The sequence below is a fragment of the Mus caroli genome, chromosome 8, assembly GCF_900094665.2.
Source record: "Mus caroli chromosome 8, CAROLI_EIJ_v1.1, whole genome shotgun sequence".
NCBI lineage: Eukaryota > Metazoa > Chordata > Mammalia > Rodentia > Muridae > Mus > Mus caroli.
The window spans coordinates 29,773,690-29,795,843 of record NC_034577.1 but is presented as its reverse complement, the minus strand read 5'-3'; the positions used below and the strand labels follow the sequence as shown (position 1 = coordinate 29,795,843).

Sequence of the window (22,154 nt, the reverse complement as noted above, 5' to 3'; positions counted from 1 at the left end):
AAGGAAGGGAAAAGGGAAGGAAGGAAGGAAGGAACGAACGAACGAATGAACTATGTTCGAATAACTTCTGCCATGGATACCCATCCTGACCTCCTGAGCCTATGCTCCAATTCCAAGTGGTTAATTTTCTGTTGTGTCTAAGGGACATGCCCTCTCCACGTTCTAGAACATTCTATATATGACCTTAGATTTCAGGTGTCGGCAGCCCCCAATCTGGATCGAGAGCAGTGTAGTTTGTGACTGGGATTTCCTCCATGGCCTCCACACAAAAGGCTTAGTCCCTAGCATGTCACTATTGGGAGGTAACCAAAACATGAAATGAGCCCTAACCAGAGGAAGTTAGGTCATTGGGGTTGTGCTCTCAAAGAAGCTAGTGAACATATATATACATCTATATAAACATATATATACATACTAGCACATTTATATATTTAGGCATGTAGAATATGGGCCTATATAGTTACTCCCACATCCTGCAAATGGCAGGTTTCTCCCATCTCCCTTTTCCTAACACAACTGACTCAGTTTGGCAAACACAGATTCTGATTATCAGAAGTTCTCTTGCCTTGGATCCTTATCCAATGTCATGGATCCAATCCACAGACTTTCTAAAACCTTCCAAGTGTAGGCCTTTTAGTTAACTCGTCTTTCTTCCTCTGACACTGTAGCCCCTGAGTATAATAGCATCACTGAGCTGCTCTGTGAGTATGATAGCATCCCATGCACAGAGCCTTGGCCTAGAGTTTAGGGTACACAATCTTTTCAGGGCTGGAAAGAGTGAGGCTGTAGACATGAGCCTCAGATGACAGGAGTCCCTAGGCATCCCAGATAAAGATCTTCCATTTACTTATCTGTCAATACCTGGCTGAATGGAGGAACAGTGTGCTCTTATCCCTAGCTAAGACTGGCTACAAACTCCAGCTGAACGTTCCTGTCCCTACACATCTTTCCTGTATTCCATCTTCAGCATCCTTGACTCCTCCATCTTGACAGATCTTTGACTCCCACCCAAGCTGAAGTTTCACTGCCACCCATGTGACCTTGTACCTCTCCGAGATCTCCACCCTTATCATATCATCAGCCTTACCCTCTCAAAGGGCACTTCACCGTTTCCTCTCCTGTGAATATGCATTGAGATGGAAAACTTCCTTTGGATGCTGGCTTCTTCCCTGGTCTCTCAGGTATCTAGTGTCATTACAGTTTTCTTTTGTTTTGTTTCTTGTTTTTTCAAAAAGAACCTGGTAAGGACTAATTATTTTCTCCCAGGGATTAAGTTTGCAATTGGAGTAAGTGCTACCAAATGACTGTCACACAGGGAAGACTGACCAGGATGCCCTGTGCCTAAGATGATGGGAGCACCCCAGACATCCCAAACAGACATCCTCCTGTCTGTTAATACCAGGCAATACAGTTTCTTAGCTCAGGACTTAAGTCACCTGCCTTTTCTAATTACATTTTTCCACCTGCATTAAAGAGGCATGATTCTAAAAATCAGCTAAATGCACTCTGCCTTGGAATTTTAATCTTGTCAGTAGCTATTTGGCCTTTTCATTGAAGTTGGCTAATGTGCCAATTCATACAAAACTGAGGGTTTCCCAGAAAGAGGGGCGTTCTATGCTCAAACCCAGGCAGCCCTGAGAACTGAGTATAGCTACTTCCCCTATTGGGTCTTTTTTGTTGTTGTTGTTTTCTTTCAAAAAGGGAGCTGTTTTATCGTGTTCTTCTTTTATGTTTTAGTAGTTCCAGAAAACACTGTGTCCCAGAAAAGCCGTTCCTTCGCTTGGTTCAACTGCTTTAGACTCTGAAAATAGCTCTGACTTCATTCACTCAGCTGCTCTGGAGTTCAGAAGTGAAGACAGTCATGGCTGGAAGTATTAACTAACTCTGGAGTATAGAAAGGACCTGTGTGGTCCTAAAAGAAAATTTGCTGATCAGGAAACCCTACAGAGCTAAGGGCAATCAGGACCAGGTGACTACATCTTAGGAGAAGGTGAATTGAACTCCCCTCAAAGTCTGGAAAGGTTGACTAATGCATCTGTTTGGAACAAGCTCAGAACCTTTTAGAACCTTTACCTCTTTCTTTCTCAAATGGCCTCCATTTCTGTAAAGCCAAATTAAAAAGGAGATGGGCTATTCAAAATCTTGGAGGTGAGATCACCTGTGCTACCTTTAGCTGAATAGGGAGGAGAAGTATTGCAAAGTGTTGGCTAGGTCTAAAATTACAAGAGAGGAGAAGTCTGGGGGCCCACCCTGGCATCCATGGTGAAGGCTGAAGTGTTCAACATGCAACTACTTCAGAAGAAACTTCCACTACTGCCCTCTTTCTACAGCCAGAAATGAAGGCAGCATGGTAGTCATGTTGCCCAGACCACCGATACCGAGTCCCAGTGACTGCAGTGTCTGAGAGTCACCGCGGCCAGTCACAGAAGCTGCCATGTATAAAGAATTTCCATGTCTGCAAGGCATGGTGCTGTAGCGTTTTATCTAATACTCACAAGTTTCCTGAGTTGGGGGCTCTAATGCAGAATTGAGAGCCAAGAGACAATAGTAGTAAGATGTAAAGTCAAAGCATGGCAGAAGGCAACACTCAGACAGCTGGTCCCTGAGCTTGAAGATTTGTGGAAGGTAGATGTGACCAGTCTTGGGTCTCTGGGTATTTTAAGCCAATGAGTAGTAAGGCCAGGTACAGAGGAAAACTGGCATTGGCTTCAGGGGACATTGTACTGGGCTCTTAAAGATATATTCAAAGAATGTCACGCTGGACAGGCACAAACCTCTTAAACCCAAACAGTCTTCCCAAACCGTGGCTCAGAGCTTGACATCTGGACCACAAGCTCGCTGCGAGCTGTTATTTCATTTGCTTTACATGGATGGGGTTTAAAATCAGTGTCTATGCAACCTGTACCTCAATTGAAAGGCAGTTCACAATCTATATTTTGATAAGGATTTTTTAAAGACTCATTTGTCAAGCTGAGATTAAAGGCAAAGATCAGACATCATTTGTTTGTGTTAATTTTTTTTTAGTCTCACCCTTTCTTCCCCCCAAATTTAATAATGTGACTTGGATGTGCCATCTGGCTTGAATGCAAGCCAGTTCCTATCAGCGCTGGGGAAGAAGCCTGAGATTGGTCACCTGGCTGTAAGCAGGGAGAATGAACAAGGCCTTCAGGATGCCAGCTCCTCCAGGGAGCAAAGGCAAATTGCACCAATATGTTTGTTGTTTGTTCTTTCCCTGGGTCTACAGAAAAGAAATTTATCTTGGAACAGGCAGCATTCGGTTGAACGTTGGCTTGCTTTCTGCTTCCTGGTCAAGTGGGAACACATAGGCTCCCATGGAAGAGAATAACCGGCAATGTACTTTTAGCATCTGTTGACAGTCCTTTCAGCTGAAAACATACATCATGGGCCATTTTATTTCCCTGGAGGCCTGAGGATTTATCACGTTGTCACCTGGAATTTCAGAACTTTGTAAGTGTGTCCACACCTACCCACCTACTCACCAACACACTGACTTCCCACCAGTTCCAGTCCCAATCCTGCAGCAGACTGTGTCTTTCCAAGAAAAAGAAGGCAAATTGATTCAGAGAAAAATGAACAGAAAACACCTGTGAAATAGTTGTGGCCAGTGAGGTGGGCTTTGAAATGAAGTGGATGAGGGAGGGAGCAAGGAAATGATACAAGAGAAACACCGAGTCTGCTTTGTACCAGGGAGCACTCCATGACAGGCTTTGGAAAACATTTTTTTAAAGGTATTTTCTTTATTTACATTTCAAATGCTATCCAGAAACTTCCCTATACCCTCCCCCTGCCCTGCTCCCCTACTCACCCACTCCCACTTCTTGGCCCTGGTGTTCCCATGTACTGGGGCATATAACGTTTGCAAGACCAACGGGCCTCTCTTCCCAATGATGGCCGACTAGGCCATCTTCTGATACATATGCAGCTAGAGACACAAGCTCCGGGGGTACTGGTTAGTTCATATTGTTGTTCCACCTATAGGGTTGTAGACCCCTTCAGCTCCTTGGGTATTTTCTCTAGCTTCTCCATTGGGGGTCCTGTGTTCCATCCAATAGGTGACTGTGAGCATCCACTTCTGTATTTGCCAGGCACTGGGATAGCCTCATATGAGACAGCTAAAACAGGGTACCTTCAGCAAAATCTTGCTGGCGTATGCAATAGTGTCTGGGTTTGGTGGCTGATTATAGGATGGATCCCTGAGTGGAAATCAAGAAGAAGGAAAACTTTTAATTGGTGCTTTGACTTACGGTTTCAAAGGTTTTATTCCATCCTCATCATGGTTGGAAGCATGGCAGCTTACAGATAGGTAGATATGCTGAGAGTTCTACATCTTGATCTACAGGCAGCAGAAGGGGACTGTCACTGGGTGTAGCTTGAGCATAGGAAAACACAAAACCAGCTCTCAAAGTGACACACTTTTTCTGACAAGGCCACACCTCCTCCAATAAGGCCACACCTCCTCCAATAAGGCCACACCTCCCCCAATAAGGCCACACCTCCTCCAATAAGGCCACACCTCCCCCAATAAGGCAACACCTCCTAATGGTGCCATTCCCTATGGTCCATGCATTCAAATACATGAGTCTATGGGGGCCATACCTATTCAAACCACCATACTAACTTATAAACGGGTCACACAGGATAGAAATCCCTCCTTTTTGAATGGTGTTATTCTAATGTTAAGACTTATTTTAATTGTGTGTGTGTGTGTTTATGTTTGTATTCGTGAATATACATGCATGAAGGTGCCTACAGAAGCCAGATAAGATCATCAGATCATCTGCAGTGAGTTACAGGTAGTTTGTGAGACACCTGAAGTGAAGAAATATATAGATTAGATTTTTCACGGACGCTTACAAACGTGGTCCAGCTAATCCAGTAAGGACTATCTACCAGTGGAAAGTCCAAGAGTCCAGTAGTTGTTCAGTCTACAAGGCTGAACATCTCACCTGGTCTTCAGTATGTGCTGGAATCCCAAAGAGTTATGCTCTACTGCCAATGAAGGAATGCTCTCACGCAAGACAAGAGAGCAAGCAGGGGAAGATGGAGAGCTTCATTCCTCCATGACATGTACAGGCTTCCAGAAGGAGGTGTGGTCTAGATTAAAGGTGCATCTTCCCACCTCAAAAGATCCAAATTAAAAGTGGGTCTTCCCACCAACCAGGCAGCATACACCAACTGATATGAGGCCCTCAACACATATACAGCAGAGGATTGCTGGGTCTGGACTCAGTCAGAGAGGATGCACCTAACCCTCCAGAGACGGGACATTCCAGGGAGTGAGGAGGTCTGGTGGGGTAGGGGTGGTGGCATGAGGACATCCTCGTGGAGACACGGGTAGGATGGGGCGGGGAGGAGATATGGGATGTGGAACAGTCAGAGGGTGGACTGGGAAAGGGATAAAGTCTGGAGTTTCAAAAAAGATTAAAATGTAAAAAGTGGGTCTTCCCACTTCAAATGATTTAATTAAGATAACTCCCTATTTGCTTTTCTTTTTGCTATCAATTTATAGTTAGTTGGTAGTGGAAGATGTAGCCACCTTTTTGGGAAAGGCTAAAAGTGAACATTTTGAAAGCTTTTTTTAATTGGTAAAAGAAAATAGTAAGAGAATAATGCCACCAGAGACTTNAGTGGAAATTGCCCATTTTGAAGGTGCCATTCTTAGAAGCCAAGAATTTGGTATTTAAAGTTTATCTTGAGAGAATAACATGTAATATAATTTGAAATAAAGGTATAGTAACCTTAAGAGCACTGTAGGAAAAACATTGGTGGGTGGGGTGAATTTGTAAAAAAGAATGACTTTGATAAAGTTTTATGCACNGGCAAATGTATTCATTAGATTCTGTGTAGTGATCTGCTTTCCCTTTGTAATTTGTAGTCCTGAAAAAGATTTTTTTTAAAAAAATAAAGTCCATCCTTGAAAAAAAAAAAAGATAACTCCCTTACAGGTGTACGCATATCCTTAAGTTTTAGTTAATTCCAAATGTACTTAAGTTGATCACCAAAAGATAGCCAACAAACTACTCTTAACTGCTGAGCCATCTCTCCAGCCCTCATTACAAAAGTGTTTAAGGTTATAATAGCATATGCATCAGCTACTTTTCTCTTCTTGTGGTAAAATATCATAACCAAAGTAACTTATATAAGGTATTTATTTTGCCTTAAGCTTGCAGAGGGATATGCTAGTTAGGTTTTGGTCAACTTAGCACAAGCAGGGTCATCTTAAAAGAGGGAAACTTAAATTGAGAAAATGTCTCCTTCAGATTGACCTGTAAACAAGCATAAGAGGTGTTTTATTTATGAATGATTGATGTCGGAGGGCCCAGACCACTGTGCCATGCTGGCATTTAGTCCTGAGATGTATATATAAAAAACCAGGTTGAATAAGCCATATGGAGCATGCCAGTAAAGAGCATTCATCCATGGCCTCTGCTTTAGTTCTTGTTCCAGGTTCCTGCCTGCTTGAGTTCCTGCCTTGGCTTCCTACATGGGGGACTATAGTCAAAAGCTATAAGCCAAATAAACTCCTTCCTCCACAAGTTGTTGTTGTTGTTGTTTTGGTCATGGTTAATAGCACAGCAATAGAAAGCAAAATATGACAAATGATAAGAGTCCTTAGTAGCAAGGAGGCATGATATCAAGCAGCAGGATTAAGAGGCTGAGAGATCACATCTCAACCACAAACAGGACGCCAGGGTTTGGGGTCAGCACTGAAAGTGGATCAAGGCCATAAACTCTCAAAGTCTAACCCGAGTGATGTACTTGTTCTGGCAAGTCTCCACATCTTACAAGTTCCATATCCCCCCTTAGTTGGGGTTTCCATTGCTATGAGGAGATACCAGGACCATGACAACTTGTATAAAGGCAAACATTCCATTGGAGCTGGCTCATAGTTTCAGAGGTTCAGCCCATTATCATCATGGTGGGAAGCTTGGCAGCATCAAGGCAGACATTTGTTGGAGGAGCTGAAAGTTCTACATCCCGATATGAAAGCAGCCAGGAGAAGACTGGCATCCTCAGGCAGCTCAGAGGAAACCCTCCTCTCTCTCTCTCTCTCTCTCTCTCTCTCTCTCTCTCTCTCTCTCTCTCTCTTATTTTTATTAGATATTTTCATTATTTACATTTCAAATATTATCCTTTTTCCTGGTTTCCCCTCTGAAAACCCCCTATTCCTCCCCCTTCCCCCTGCCTACCAACCCACCCTCTCCTGCTTCCTGGCCCTGGCAGTCCCCTATACTGGGGCATAGAACCTTCACAGGACTAAGGGCTGAGGACACCCTCTTCTGCAATGGGTAGAGCCTGGGCATAGGAGGAGACCTCTAAAGCCCACCCCTACAGTGACACACTTCCTCCAACAAGGCCACACCCCCTAACAGTACCACTCCCTATGGGCCAAGCGTATTCAAACCACCACACTCCCCCAAACAGTGCCATCAACTGAGGACCAAGTGTTCGACACACAAGCCTCTGGGGAATACTTTTTCATTCAAACCACCACAATGAAAGCACAGTATCAGAATGGACAACTCCTACCAAGGAACTGCAATTTTCATTATTTTTAGTAACAGAGCCAAGTTTGCTCTCAGCCCTAACTGTTCTCATCTTGTAGTAAGTGCCCTCTGTAATCAGTTTACAAGTACTGAAGATTATTCTGGCTCAGTGTTTTGAAGGTTTAAGTCTGTTGGGCTGAATAATGTGGGTTCAAAACTAGAGACCCACGTGGTTGAAAGAGAGAATGGACTCCCATAAGTTGTCTTCTGACCTATAAAATCTCATTATAGTCCCACTACCACTACCCATTACACACACACACATACACATAAAGGTGAATATACAAAAACAAAGGTCATAAAAATTAAAACAAACCCCTCAGTTTTGCTAGGCTACTTTTAATTTGGGTTCTGTTCTCTGAGGCTAAAACCACCTTAGCCTACCAAATTTTATAGGAAGGGGAGTACAAGTTGGGCCCATGAAATCAAATGGTTCTGCCAAAGTAGACTCAATGATAAACTGTCCTCTTCCAACCATGCCCAGTGTGCTAGAGTGTGGTTAGTGCTCACAATCTTGGAACAAAGTGAAGTTAGGAGCAAAGAAAGACTCCAGGCCAAGGCTGGCTCACCGGAAGTGGCTGGCTCACCGGAAGTAGCCAGAAGAAAGCATACCCAGAATGATGTCTGTGTCTAAGAAGGTTCGTCTGATCACAAGCAGCCGTGTAAGGTTATTCCCGTTCAGTCTAGCCTCAGCCAAAGGAACGCTGCTCACAGTAGCCAGCAGATGCGGCAGTGTGGTCCTTAGAACCTGAAAGCAAGGCACTGGAGAAAATGGTAACATTCTGGCAACTGGAACGGGTGTGTTTGAGAGAAACCAGATGCCTTTGAGAGCCCCAAGGCCTGCCGGTGGCTATTCCATTCCACTCATTCCACAGGCCGGCTTTAGATCTAGGCTCTTGCAACATATGACAGCTTGTGATACCTGTGAGGAAAATTTACACTCAAAATATATGAAGAATTTTTACTCAAAGTATATAAAGAATGACTCCGAACCAAGTTTCAGAAGATAAATACTGTGGTAGAAATATAGGCATTTCATTAGAAGGAAAACTAATAAGTAATAAATGTAAGGGGGAAAGAGTTTGAAGCCTCATATTTTGACTAATTACTTCCTTGCATAATCTTAAAATGGACAGATTTAGTTTATTTTTAGCTTCTTTGTAACATTAAATCTGACAGGGATTAGAAAACATGTTTGTTCTTTTTTTTTTTAAACACAGAGTGATGTACAGCTCTCTAGAGTTTGTGTAAATTCAGCATTTGGCTGGTGTTTTGCACTCTCCCGTGACTGCTCAGTGGTCATTTGTTGCCCATGGATTAATCAAAGTGATAGAGATTAAAACAGTCCACTGCCTGCTGCTGAGTGAATGTCCTGAGACTTTCACTTGAACGCGCTATATAGCTGAGGCTTACCTTCAGCTTGCCATGTCAGATGGTCCGAAGGAAGGAAAGGTGTTTATTTAGCTCACAGTTCTGAGGGTCTAAGGGCACATGGCACTGACATCGGCTTGGCTCACAACTACTTGTAACTCTAGTTCCAGGGGTCCTGACTTTCTCGTCTGACACCAGCGGGCACTGTACATATGTGGTACATATATGATGGTGATGGTGAAGACCTCCTAATAGATCAATCCGTCAAACCTTAATATGGCTACAGTGAAACTCAGGTTCATCACAGGATGTTCCTCATTACAGGAACCCATGGGGAAATATATACAAACCATAGCAGAAACCATATTTAGTCTACCAAATTGGCCTCAACTTTCAAACACCCGATTGTTCATAGGAGGATAGAAATTGGCACATTCATACATTGTGCATGGGAGTATAAGTTAGCACAGCCTTGTAGAGAACAATTAATAACATATGGCAAAAAGCCTAGAAAGAATGCCAGAAGCAGAGACATAATCAAGGATCCACGAGCAACATTCAGTGAAGAAAACTGAAGACACCCAGGGTTTCTAACAGCAGAGTAATGTTAAAAAGACATTAGTATGAATGCATGGTAGATTCGTTTCAGAGACGCCCTTTGTAGATCAGTCAATAGTAGAAGCCCCGAGTTTCGTCCCCAGGACCACAGTAAAAACAAAAAAGTTTTCTTGGAAAAAAACAAAACAAAACAAAACAAAACAAAAAAAAAAAAACAACTTTTTGAAAACCTATCTTGTAGCATGGGTTGAAAAATACAAAGATGCAGTTTCCCATATAACATGTGAGTATACTTTGATTTAAAATAAGAACATGGGCAATTATATTATATATCATAGAAAAGAGCCTGAAAGTACACAGGTCAAATGTCAAACCCAATTTTGGTTTTATTTTCTTCTTCTCACATCTTCCAATGTTCACACTAGGCACTCTATCATTAGAATAAATTTTGTCTTAAAAGAAATGCATGTGAGTGTGGAGAGATGGCTCAGTGGTTATGAGTGAGGGCTGGCTGCTTTTCCAGGGAACCCAGCTTCGATTCCCAACACGCACCTGGCAGCTCACAACTATTTGTAACTCCAGTTCCAGGAAATACCAGGTGCCTGCTTCAGACTTGCTTCAGGTCCTACAGGAATGTGGTGCACAGACATGCATGCAAGTAAAACACAGATACACATAAAACAAGATAAAAGTTTAAAGCTTTTAGAGAAATACGTGCAGCAAAACACACATCATTGAAGCTGTCGCTAAAAGCACTTGTTGCATTTAATGATGCGTTTCTATATTTCAGTCTGCCATGCGGGAGAGCACACGTGTCCACAGGGAAAGTGCTTTCTTCCTGGAACATCAATCTAAGCTTCCTCCCTGGCCTTAGCGCAACCCTCCGCCAACATGTGCAGATTGTCCAAGCTAATTGCCCAGGACTCATAAAATTGGGGATTTTTAAATACATTTCAACAATGTCAGGAATCCAGTTGCTTAGTATTACAATACAAAACATTTCCAGAACTCTGGCTTCTAGCTGGAGAGAGAGAGAGAGAGAAAAAAAAAGAAGAAGAAGAAAAAGAAAAAATAAAATGGAATCAGATGACGCTCTCCAAAGGCTGCGTTTGCTTAACATTGATCCTGCCAGACTCTTAGGCCCCATGTCTGCTTTAGACATGCCAGCTTTAGCAGGCCTGCTTGAGAGACTCCAGGCTTCCCCAGCACCTCTGTACTGCTCTGCTGAGATGTGCTTTAGTGATGTGGGCAAAGGCACAGGGGTCAAGTGTCACAGCAGGTGGGGAGACCTGGGTTCAGGGCTGGAGACCTCTTGCCTTCACCTGGTGTTTGAACAGAGCACAGTTTGAACAGTAAGGCACTGTGTAAAACCAAAGGGCACGGCGTATGTGAGAGGGGGCTCTCCCATCAATCCACCTAAGTCGGTTGAGTTCTGGTTAGGAGTTTCATAGCCAGGGTTAGGGACACAGTTCACAGGAATCAGTTCTTGTATTACATGTGTGATTTGGACCCCAGCACTTAAAACAGAACAAAACCCTCACTAACCCACAGGGGAAGTTTCACAACCAATATTAACAATCCCTTGGCATGCAGTGAACCCTCACCATGCCTTACTCTGTAACATGTGAACATCCTCTACCCAACCGTGCCTCCCAGTTCCAAATACTAGAAAGGGAAGAGTTAAATATATCCACATCTCTTTAAAAATCAATTGATTATTTTTTAAAGCTTGGCAATGAAATTATATGTCCTTATCATGGCCTGCATGATCTCTTGAAGTACATGCATATGGTCGAATGGTTAGATTTTTACTAATTACCTCTCATCATTGTCATTTTTGTGGCGAGAATGCATAATATCTTCAGTAAGTCCAGTCCCCACGCTGTGCTGTGCTGTGCTGTGCTGTGCTGTGCTGTGCTGTGCTGTGCTGTGCTGTGCTGTGCTGTGCTGTGCTGTGCTGTGCAGCACGCCTCTTGTGCAATCCTACCTCACCAGGGCTATGTGTCCTTTGGCCAACATCTCCTGATATCAGATTCTTAATCTGAAGCCTGGCACTGTGCATCAGAAGACTATAAGCAGAATGACAGACCTTTTGAGAAAAGAGCCAGGGCTTTTATTGGATTTTCTATTTACAAACCCAAGAAACTATGGATCGTGGAATCACTGAACCTTGACATTCCATCTGGCATTACCATCAGGTGATTCTCCATGTTTGCATATTTTGGGTGCCACTTTTACCTGATTGGAGAATTTGACTCTATACCGTGTTTGGGGTTCATAAAGACTTTGTGTTGGTAAGGCTGGCTGGACTCCAATGTGAAAGGAAAACTCCTAGGAAGAGAAAATCACTCGAAAGCTTCTTTCTGCAACTCCACAGTCTTTCTGTGAAAGTTGGGTTCCACATCTGCACACACAGCAGCCACAAGGTACTGAAAAGCCCATTGAAACAGTCCTCTTAGATGCCAATGAAAGGACTCTTGCAATCGTGTGAAATTAGACATAGTTGAGCGTTGTACTTACTACATTTTAAAACTACTTTAGATAATTATAGCCAGTGTTGTCATCACAATAGTTTGATGCTGATCTTGGGCAATTTTTAAATGAGATGGAAGCAAGGCATGATGGTGAATGCCTATAATTCTAGCACTCAGAAGGCAAAGAGCAGCTTAGTCGGCACGGCAAGTTCTAGACCAGCTGGGGATCTATAGCTTGACTTTGTTTCAAACAAAAGAATAGTCCAGGATGATGTGGGAGTCAGAAAAAAAATAAAATAAACTTCCAAGATGCAAGCCTGTCAATATGAAAGTAATTTGATGATAATGGATTTAGAATGATCAGATTACCACTACCTGCTTAATATCAATAATGCAAAATACCTATTCACATCCATCTGTCAGACATCTGTCTATCTGTCCAGCGCTTTCGAGGGAGGATGTCAGGAAGGACTTGCTAGTGGGAGCACACGGTGCAGAGTTGCTTTAGCTGATGACTTGGATGCATTGAGAAATGGTGCCTGGGAGCGAAGGAGCTGTCTGGGCCCTGATGCTGACTCAGTGTGTTAGATCTACATCCTGTTTTCCCAGCCAAACTCAATGAGCAAGAGGCCATTTCTCTGTCACTGGATGGTTGGCCACAGAACCAAACAGCTTGGTGGAAAGCTGGTTATTTTCATTTTAAAAGTTTAAGGCCAAAAAAAAAAAAAAAAAGTTTAAGGCCACTGGCTGCTCTTCCAGAGGATCCAGGATTGATTTTCTACCACCCAAGTGACAATTTCCACCTACCTCTAATTCCAGCCCTAGGAGATCCAATGCTTTCTCTGGCCTCCAAGGCCACTAGGCATGCACTGGAAGGCAGACCATTCACACAGATAAAATAATTTGTGAGTGGTTCATCTTGAGCCAAGGTTGGAATCATAGGCTGATAAACCAATCTGCTAGGGAGGTTGAGGCAGGAGGCACATGCACTCAAGGCCTGCTGGGCCAGAGAGTGGCTGCAAGGCTGGTTGCCTAGGCAACTTAGCAAGCCGGACTCCAAATAAATAAAAAACTGAAGTCAAGACAGCTGAGGGGTCAAAAGAAAGAGTCCCAGTGGTCTGAGGCTGTAGCTCATCAGAGCAGTGTTTGCATAGACCACATGGAACACCGGGGTTCCTCTCCCAGCTCTGGGGAAAACAAAGAAACAAGCAAAAACAGGAAACAGTAGTGCTTTGGTCAACATCTTACAGAGAGTTGGATTTCAGTGTTGGAATCTGGGATTTCACAGCTTTTTGGGTTTTGAAAAGTGTCGTTCACATGTTTGCATGTATCTTTGCTTTCAAAGAATTCAGAGAATCCACAAATGATAACAGAGACAAAACAGCTACAAACTATGCAAGAATAGGATAGACACACGCAAGGTGCTAAACAGCCGGCTATTAACTGTATAAAAGGGAATTCTGATCTGGGCATGGCGGCACCTACTTGTGATCCCAACACTTAGGAGGTGGACTCAGAAGGGTTCCAAGTTCAAGCCTTGCCTGAGTTGTTTCACAAGACCCTACCCCACAAAAATAAAATGAGAAATAGAATATTCCAAAACATGCTGCAGCAAAGATGAGCCTTGGAAAAGTCCATGCCAAGGTGAGTCAGCCAGTCACAAAAGAACAATCACTAGGCTGATGCCTTCTCTACGAGATGCCAGGAGGTATCAGGCTCATACTCACACCACAGTCCCGGTCATCATACTCCAAGAGAGGAAGGTAGGATGGGAGTTGATATTTAACAGGCGCGTCCTGGGGGTGGGTAGTTGCAAGCAATGTTTGCACAGAAGAATCAATGGAGTTTTATATTTACACATGGCTAAGAAGGAGCTGGAAATGTAGCCCACTTGGTAGATTATACCAAATTGCCCATCATGCAGGGATCCCTGGATTTATACCTGCATCAGACATAGGCCTGGTGTGGTGGTTCATGCTTACGATCCCAGCACTTGGGAGGCAGAAGTGGGAGGATCTGAAGTTCAAGGTCAGTGTCACCTATGTGCAGAGTCTGAAGCCAGCCTGGACACTAGAGAACCTTGTATCAAGAAAGAAATGGAGCACTCTGGAGACAGAGGCAAGCAGATCTCTAAGTTCAAGGCTAGCCCGGTCCACAGAGACTGTTCTAGGTCACCAGGACTACACACAGAAATCCTGTCTTGAAAAACCCGAAAAAAAAATGTTTGCGGTATGTAACTCAATGGATAGAGTACCAGCATAGCATACCAAATCCACTGAGTTCCATCCCCAACACCTTCTAAAACAGGGTAGTGGTATACAGGTTGTAATCCCAGCCACTGAGTTAGTACACACAGGAAGACTGAGAGTTCAAGGTCAGCCTCAGCCTCAGCCTCAGTCAGCTACTGGTCTACCTAGGGTACATGAGATCCTGTCCTAAAAGCAATCCACTGTACAGGAAGGAAGTGGGGTAGAAGGAGGGAGGGAAGAAAGGATGTATAGAGAGAGAAAGAGAAGGAGGAAGAAAAAGAAAAGGAAGATGGGAGAGAGAAAAAAAAACCAAAAATCATGAGACAACGAGGAACAATAACTAAATGATATAAATGCTCTGTTTTAAAGGCTCTGACTTTTAGTAGTTCATAATGAAATATTTATTGGTGAAACAATATCCACCCATGCTTCAGGATAACTGGGTAAAGAAAGACAAGGAAGGACATGATATGGGTGAATTGACTAAATGTAAAAGAAAACCTAAGAGTATTTACGTAGGTTAGCCCTTTCTTCTCTGTGTTACAACTTACACGTAAATGCAAACTTGAAAACCTCACACAGGTGAAAGGCCAGTTGGCTGAGGCAGCCGGTGGCCTGGTCACCATGAATGCTCTTTCAAGAATGCAGCCCTTCCTCTGGATGAAGTAGATCACAAAGTTGCTGTCTCAACAGAAAAATATGGTCTTCAAATAGTTTTACCAGTTAGCTTCATTTATATTGAGCCTTCATTTAGTTTAATAGATTACATAGCCCCATTCTGTTGCATAAATAAGAGAACCTTTGTGATGTGCCTATAAAAAAATGTATTTAAAGGGCTGGAGAGATCACTCAGCAGGTGAGAGCACTGACTGTTTTTCCGAAGGTTCTGAGTTCAAATCCCAGCAACCACATGGTGGCTCATAACCATCCATAATGAGACTGACGCCCTCTTCTGGTGCAGTTGAAGACAGCTACAGTGTGCTTAGATATAATAATAAATAAATCTTTTTAAAAAGATGTATTTAAAGCCTGATTTTATTTTTGGATATACCTAACATTGCTGGAAAGGAAATGACCCCAGCCAGACTTCACAACTTGGCAGGAATTCTCTCTCACTTGGGACGGTGGTTTGAATCTTCAGTTATGGAGTAGAGTCCTCTGGTTACTTTACCAAGTGAATCCCAGAGGCACCCCAGAGATGCTCGCTTGCTTGATTTGAGATATGTGAAGCTCTGTAAAGTGATACCAAGAAGGGCATCATAAAAGTGGTATAGTTCTTGAGTCTCCCAACCCAATACCCAAGATGGAGTCCAAGAAAAAGGCAAAACCAGAGGGCCAGGATAGAACGAGTACAGGATTTCTCTGTAACTCTAAATACTTTAAACCATTCCAATAGCGTCATTAGTACTACTGAGTGGCATACTTCACCCAGGCTATTTCTTAAAAGAACTTCTTTTTTAGAGGCTAAGATACAAGCTAAATTAGGCTAAGCAAGGCATTGGGTGTCATGGTGTGACAGACAGCACCCAGGATAAGGTGAATGGCATGCCCTTAATATGTAACAAGTTATAAAAATTGTGAAATGAATTTATTTCCCAAAATTTTGACACGACAGTACCAAAAGAATAAAAGTGCTTCTCTGCGTGACATAAATTGCCTCAGAAATATCTCTGAACAAAACACGCACAAAGATGTCTACATTTATTTCTTAGATGTGACTTCATCACCAATCAGTCACTCTCACTGGCAAATGAACACGATCTTTCATGCCTGAGAGTGCTGCCTGTTCTGATCCTCCTAATCCACAGTGCCACAGAGCCATACAACTCCCTCTTAGTCATTGAACACTGCCCTGATCTCATACGAAGGATGACACTCTAAATGGTTTGTTTCCTATTAACTTCTCACACCTGATTGCCATTTGGTTTACTTGCTTAATTGTGACCAGTAACCCAGATAACATGGAAAACTAGATACAAATGAAGACCTTCTTAAAAGTCAGCAAGAAAAAGCACATTGGGCCAATGAGACAGCTTAGCAGGTAAAGGCACTTGCCCTTAAATGATAACCTCAGTTAATGCCCAGAAACCCCAATGGTAGAAGACAACTGATGCCCACAAGTTGACATCTGACTTCCAAACATATACACATAAACACACACACACACACATTAAACAAACAAACAAACAGATAGTATCAAAGTTTTTAAAAGAAAGAAAAAGCCTATGAAGTCACTTGTGTAAGAGTTAAGACTAGAAACTGCCACACCCCGTGAGTCAACCTTTATCTTCTTGGACGCTCCAGTTCCCACTGTCCCTATACTGGCTATGGATCTCTCCTTTCTTGCCATCAATTAGATTGCTTAAGCCATTTTTGGGGAGTCACTTCCCCCTACGTGGTGTAGGTTCTTAGAAGCAACCAGACTGGTGTCATCATTCAACGCCCCATAGTTAAGCACTCCCTTGGTTCCTCCTGTTTAGTCTGGCTCATTGGGTGTTGCCCATAAAAACAGTTTGGCTTTTGTAATCACCATTAGAGCAGGCGCGTGACTAATCAGCCAGTCAGGCAGCACTGCATCTTCTGCGAAGTCTCCACTTTGAGTCTGTACTTCTGTTCCTCTCTGCTCTCTGACATCCTCATTGGTATTTGCTCCACAGTTGAGACTGTTCACAGCATTGTTTACTTTCTTTCTACAAATATAGCCTATATTCTCTTGAAAGAGTGAAACTCACACCGCGGGGGAATTTGAAAAATGTTTCCAAAATACTACCCAATTATGTAGACACCCGGAGCAGGGAAGCCCTTTGTTCTCTGCAAGAGAACTTCAGGCCATCACTCACAGAGGGAATATTTGCAATGTGCCAGATACCATTCATGTTTCTAGCTTCTAAAACTAAGGTTTGAGGAAGAGCAGTGAAGTGGATTGTGGGTATTCAAGCCCCAACTGCCATGTTGGAAGGAGAGAGAGAACCAACTCTTTATGCATATATATATGTATATATATGCATAGATATATGTATATATATGCACACACACATAGATAGATAGATAGATAGATAGATAGATGATAGATATGTGTGTATATACACATATGTATATATATATATATATATATATACTTTTATATATATACACACATATGTATATATATAATTGGATATTTTCTTTATTTACATTTCAGATGTTATCCCCTTTCCTGGTTTCCCCCTTCCTGGAAACCCCCATTCCATCCTCCCCCTGCTTCTATGAGGGTGTCCCTCCACTCACCCACCCACTCGCATCTCCCTACCCTCATTACCCTACACTGGGGCATCTATAGAGCCTTCATAGGACCAAGGACCTCTCCTTCCATTGATGCCTGACAAGGCCATCATCTGCTACACATGCAGCTGGAGCCATGTGTACTTCTTGGTTGGTGGCTTAGTCCCTGGGAGCTCTGGGGGTGGGGTGGTCTAGTTGGTTGATATTGTTGAAAGAACTAACTCTTGAAAGTTGTCCTCCCTGTATGCACACACAAACACACACACATGCACACTCTCACACAAATAATAATAATAATAATAATAATGATAAGTAAAGTTTATTTGAAGTTAACTTTACATTTACAGAGCACTCACAAAGACAGTATGAAGTCTCCATATATCCTGTACCCAACGGTGCCTCCATTACATTACAGGGAATGGCGTGATAGAGAATCAGTAACCATAGGCTGTGATTGACAGTGCAGACTTTCATGCCTGCTTCTCTGGCGTTTGTCTATTGCCTTTTTATTATTGCTCTGGGATCCCCTCTAGAAGGGTTCATGTTGATTGCCAGTTTGGTGAGATTCGAATCGCCATGGAGACAAATCTCTAGCCATATCTGAGAGGGAGTTTCTAAACCAGAAATTGGTGTGAGAAGACCCACACTGAATGCTGCACCATTCCATGAGCCTTGAACTACCAAAAAAAAAAAAAAAAAAAAAAAAAAAAGAATTTAAAAGCTATGCAATGGCTGCTTTAAAAAAACAAAAAAAAAAAAAAAAAAAAAAACAGAAACGTGAACTGAGTACTAGTATCCGTCTCTCTCTGCTTCCTCACTGCCCACGCCGTGTGACCAGCTGCCTCACCTCCTGCTGCGGTTAACTCCCCCACAGCAATCGACTATATCTCAGACGGAACCAAACAAACCCTTACTTTCTAAAGCTGGTCCACCCTAGCAGTACATAAAGTGACTAATATACCACCCCAGACACCACATACAGTAATCGTGGCTCCTTAGGATGCTGCTGACTGGATAGATGACACTTTTCTTCCACATGCAGTCACCAGTTCTCTCGTGCCATGTAGTCTTTTCTTTCCTACTTACTTTTCCTTGTCTTTTAAAAAAAAAAAAATATCTCTCCGTGTCTGCCTTTGATCTCGTACTCCTTCAGATGAAGCCACCAAGTGCTGGAATTGCAGGCATCCCCACCTTGTGTAGCTTTAGGCTTCATTTCTTCTTGAAGGGTTTAACCGTTTTAAGGAGTTTCCGTTTTAAGAAGTTTCAAAGGATGCCCCTTAATGATACTTGTCTAGAATGCACTTAGTAGGCTTCTAAGGAAGCCCCAGAGACAAGAAACCGTTGTTTTCCCATCTTAGTAAGGCTACCTAGCATTCACATGACCTGCCACTGCTCCGTGACCTTTGGTCACTTGGCTGAGGGAGTGCTTGTCGAATTTCTGTTTTAATTCTTGCACAGGAAGCCACTCCATAGTACACACTTAAGTTGCAAGGAGCTATGTATACCTCCTTGAGGCAAGGTATTTGCAAAAATTATATGAAATTCCTGTTTATTTAGTCATTTACTTATAACTATGGACTCAAACTTAAAAAATACATTGAATCATAATCCAATATTTCTTCAGCTTCATTGTCTTTCAACTGTGTTGTCCTTCTGGCAAATGTCCTTGTGTTCAGAGAGTTGGAAGGAGATAGAGCACTTCCTGAGTCTCCTCTGCGACAAGATGCTCCTTCCAGCCCCTTCTTGTTTGTTAGCTGCCCCAGTCCTAGAATCAGCCATTTGTCCAAGGATCCCTGATCCTTTTCCTGAAGAGAAGTCCTAGAGGTAAAGGGCTACTACATATGGGTGTGGCTGCTGAGTGTCCCTGCCTCAGAGAGAAATGAAAAGGAAATTTATGTACATAAAATAGTACACATCTCGACTAATACTTCTACATTAATCCTTTCACAGTAACGCACATTCATAGAGATGCAGCCAACCCTTCCACCACGACCTCCACCAGTCTTGCTTCTTTCCCTGGTTCCCAGTGAGACATCTGGCTCTCATCCTCAACTATATATTTAACTAGTCAATTCTAGTACCCAGGATAGTAATAACAATTAGTGTTGGTGGATGGAAGGCAGATTTATCAACTGAGGTCATTAACCGTGGTGTCTCAAAGACATTACTCAGTATGGCCACACACCAGGGATCATGGGATGATTCTGTTACCCAGGCGGACGGAGAGATAAGAAAGAAGAGTCAGTGTTCTCCACCCAGCATGCACTGTAGCGGCAAGTCGTAGAAGAGGAAAATGCAGTGTGTTTGTTTAGAATTTTAGCTCAATTTCTAGGTACATTTCATCTCAGTTTTTTTTTTTTCTTCCCTGAAATGCAGTCTTTGCTATGATATCCACCTCCCTCCCTCCCCACTATGCTGACTCAGCCATTACCCTTCCTTCACAGGGCCAAGAGGAGAAACCTTAATGAGTTCATCATGAGTTGGAAGGGCCAGGGGGCACAGCAGGGACGGGTCAGCACATAGCTGCTGACTGACTTAAGACTTAATAAATAAGAGGAAATAAAAACTGGGAGAGAATGTGGGCTGTTCCTGCCCACCCTTGGTGAGGTTCACAACTTCACTAGTCGATGCCTTTGTTTATTAAATCAAGTGTCTCTTAAAAAAAAAAAATCTCTTTATTCACTCAAACGTCAATGTGGCTTTCCTACTCAATGGCATTTCTTAAAACCAAGCAAATGCACATTTTAGAAGAGTTGACCTGATATCTGGAAAGAACACAGAGCACATAATTCTACACAGGAAAATACACAAATATTCTTCATGTATGCTATAAGAGTTTATTTTATTTTCTTTCATTTACTCTTTGATGCTGGGGATAGAATCGAAGACCTGAACTATTTTCCCTGACCCTTGAGAGTGTTAGGATCTAGAAAGCACCACGGAAAAGAGGCTTTGGAAACTCACCCACAAGAATCTAAGCCTGACTCTGCCATTTAACAACTTTGGAAACCCAGGCAAAAATTATGTGCTGCGTTATAAACTGGTATTAGACTATCAATTATAATTTATTAAAATAGTATTTAAATGAGAAATTCTATTGATATTAGCAGTCATGTAAGATACAACCTTTGAACTTATAGCCCAGAGAGTGAAACTAGTGTATGCAAATTTATTTCATTAAAGAGGTGGGACACTCCTAGAATGGGATGCAGGACTGAGATAACTGAGCCTGTCTAAGGGGCTTTAGGGGAGCATGTCAGCCTTGCAGCTCCAAAGATGAGTGAAGTCGGTTGGACTAAAGACAAAAGAAACCATTCATAGACTGTAGAAGTGGGATGGAAAGGAGATGGAACAAGAAGAGAAGCCTTCTCACAGTGAGGGACCAACATCACAACTGAATCTACACAGAACCAAAAGGAACCCTGCCCCCTAAGCTGTTTACTTCACACCGATTTTGGGTTTTCTGCTCCATCTAGATGAACTTAATTAATACAGATTTTATTTATGTCTTTTCTTACCTTTCATCTCCCCAGTACCCCTCAAAATACTTTTCATCTTATAATTCTCCTGGAGAGATATTCTAAGGATTCCTAAGCATGTAACTTGAGGCTTTGTGCTGGCTAGTTTTCTGTCAGCTTGACACAAGCCAGAGTCATCAGAGAGGAGGGACTCTCAATTGAAAAAAGATTTCATAAGATTTGGCTGTACACTTTCTTAATTAATGATTGATGATGGAGGTTGAGCTTATTGTGGGTGATGCCATCCCTGGGGCTGGTGATCCTGGGTTTTATAAGAAAGCAAGTCGGACAAGCTATGAGGAGCAAGCCAATAAAGCACCAGCCCTTCGTGACCTCTGCATTAGCTCATGCCTCTAGGATTCTTCCCTGTTTGAGTTCCTGTTCTGAGATGGACTGTGATATAGAAGTGTAAGCCAAATAAACCCTTTCCTTCCCAATTTGCTTTGGTCATGATGTTATCACAGCAATAGTAACCCCAACAAGGACAGATATGAAATGGCATCTCACCAACAATCAACTCTGGTGGAACCATACATGCCATGGTACTGAGTAAAATCACTCTCCTTAGCTCACCATCCTCAAAGAGCTTGGAGGTATTTGTTTGACACAGTCTTACTCTGTAGCCCAGTCTGGCCTTGGTCCTGTGGTTCTCCTACTTCAGCCTCCTGAGTGCTGGGATGACAGACACAGCTATCATACCTTCCCCACAGGAGGTTTAGGAATAAGCCAAAACAATGGTACAAATTTAGGTTTTGTTTCACTTATCTCAAAATTACATACGTACTGAATCTGGAGAGAAATGTCAAGTAGCATAGCCTGTAGGAACATAGAGCAGTGGGCCAGTGAGAGAGCTCAATGAGAAGAGGAGACTACTCCAACACTGACCGAGTCCCATCCCTGGAACCCACATAGGGGAAGGAGAGAACCAACTGACCTCTGACCTGCACGCAGGCACTGGGAGATGATCCACATACATGCTCTCACCCACGTAAAAGTAATCGTAGGCAAAAATTTAAACGTGTGAAGTGTAATAGTTGCTTTGGTTAGGGAGGTGTATGTTTGGGGTCTAAAACGATGAGAGTATTAAGAATCATCCATAAGTGGGTATTCTCACTTTAATAAGTAGATTCTTGGGTGCTTTCTCTCTCTCTCTCT

The 22,154-nt window shown here is 42.7% G+C and overlaps 2 long non-coding RNA genes across 5 annotated transcripts in view; one reads left to right on the top strand and one right to left on the bottom strand.

Moving 5' to 3' along the window:
* Nucleotides 1–2,999, top strand: LOC115031725. The gene is made up of 2 exons (XR_003837375.1): nucleotides 1–1,181; nucleotides 1,738–2,999. It is a non-coding gene; the product is annotated as an uncharacterized LOC115031725 (long non-coding RNA).
* Nucleotides 3,000–4,193: 1,194 nt separating this feature from the next.
* The window catches only part of LOC115031732, a 20,397-nt gene continuing 2,436 nt past the window's right edge, over nucleotides 4,194–22,154 (bottom strand). Inside the window, exon 3 of one of the 4 annotated variants that reach the window (XR_003837385.1) lies at nucleotides 4,194–4,214. This is a non-coding gene — a long non-coding RNA (uncharacterized LOC115031732). Of the gene's footprint in view, nucleotides 4,215–15,259; nucleotides 15,453–18,274; nucleotides 19,350–22,154 lie in introns of those variants that run through there. The other 3 variants (XR_003837387.1, XR_003837384.1, XR_003837386.1) reach the window with 3 other exon arrangements.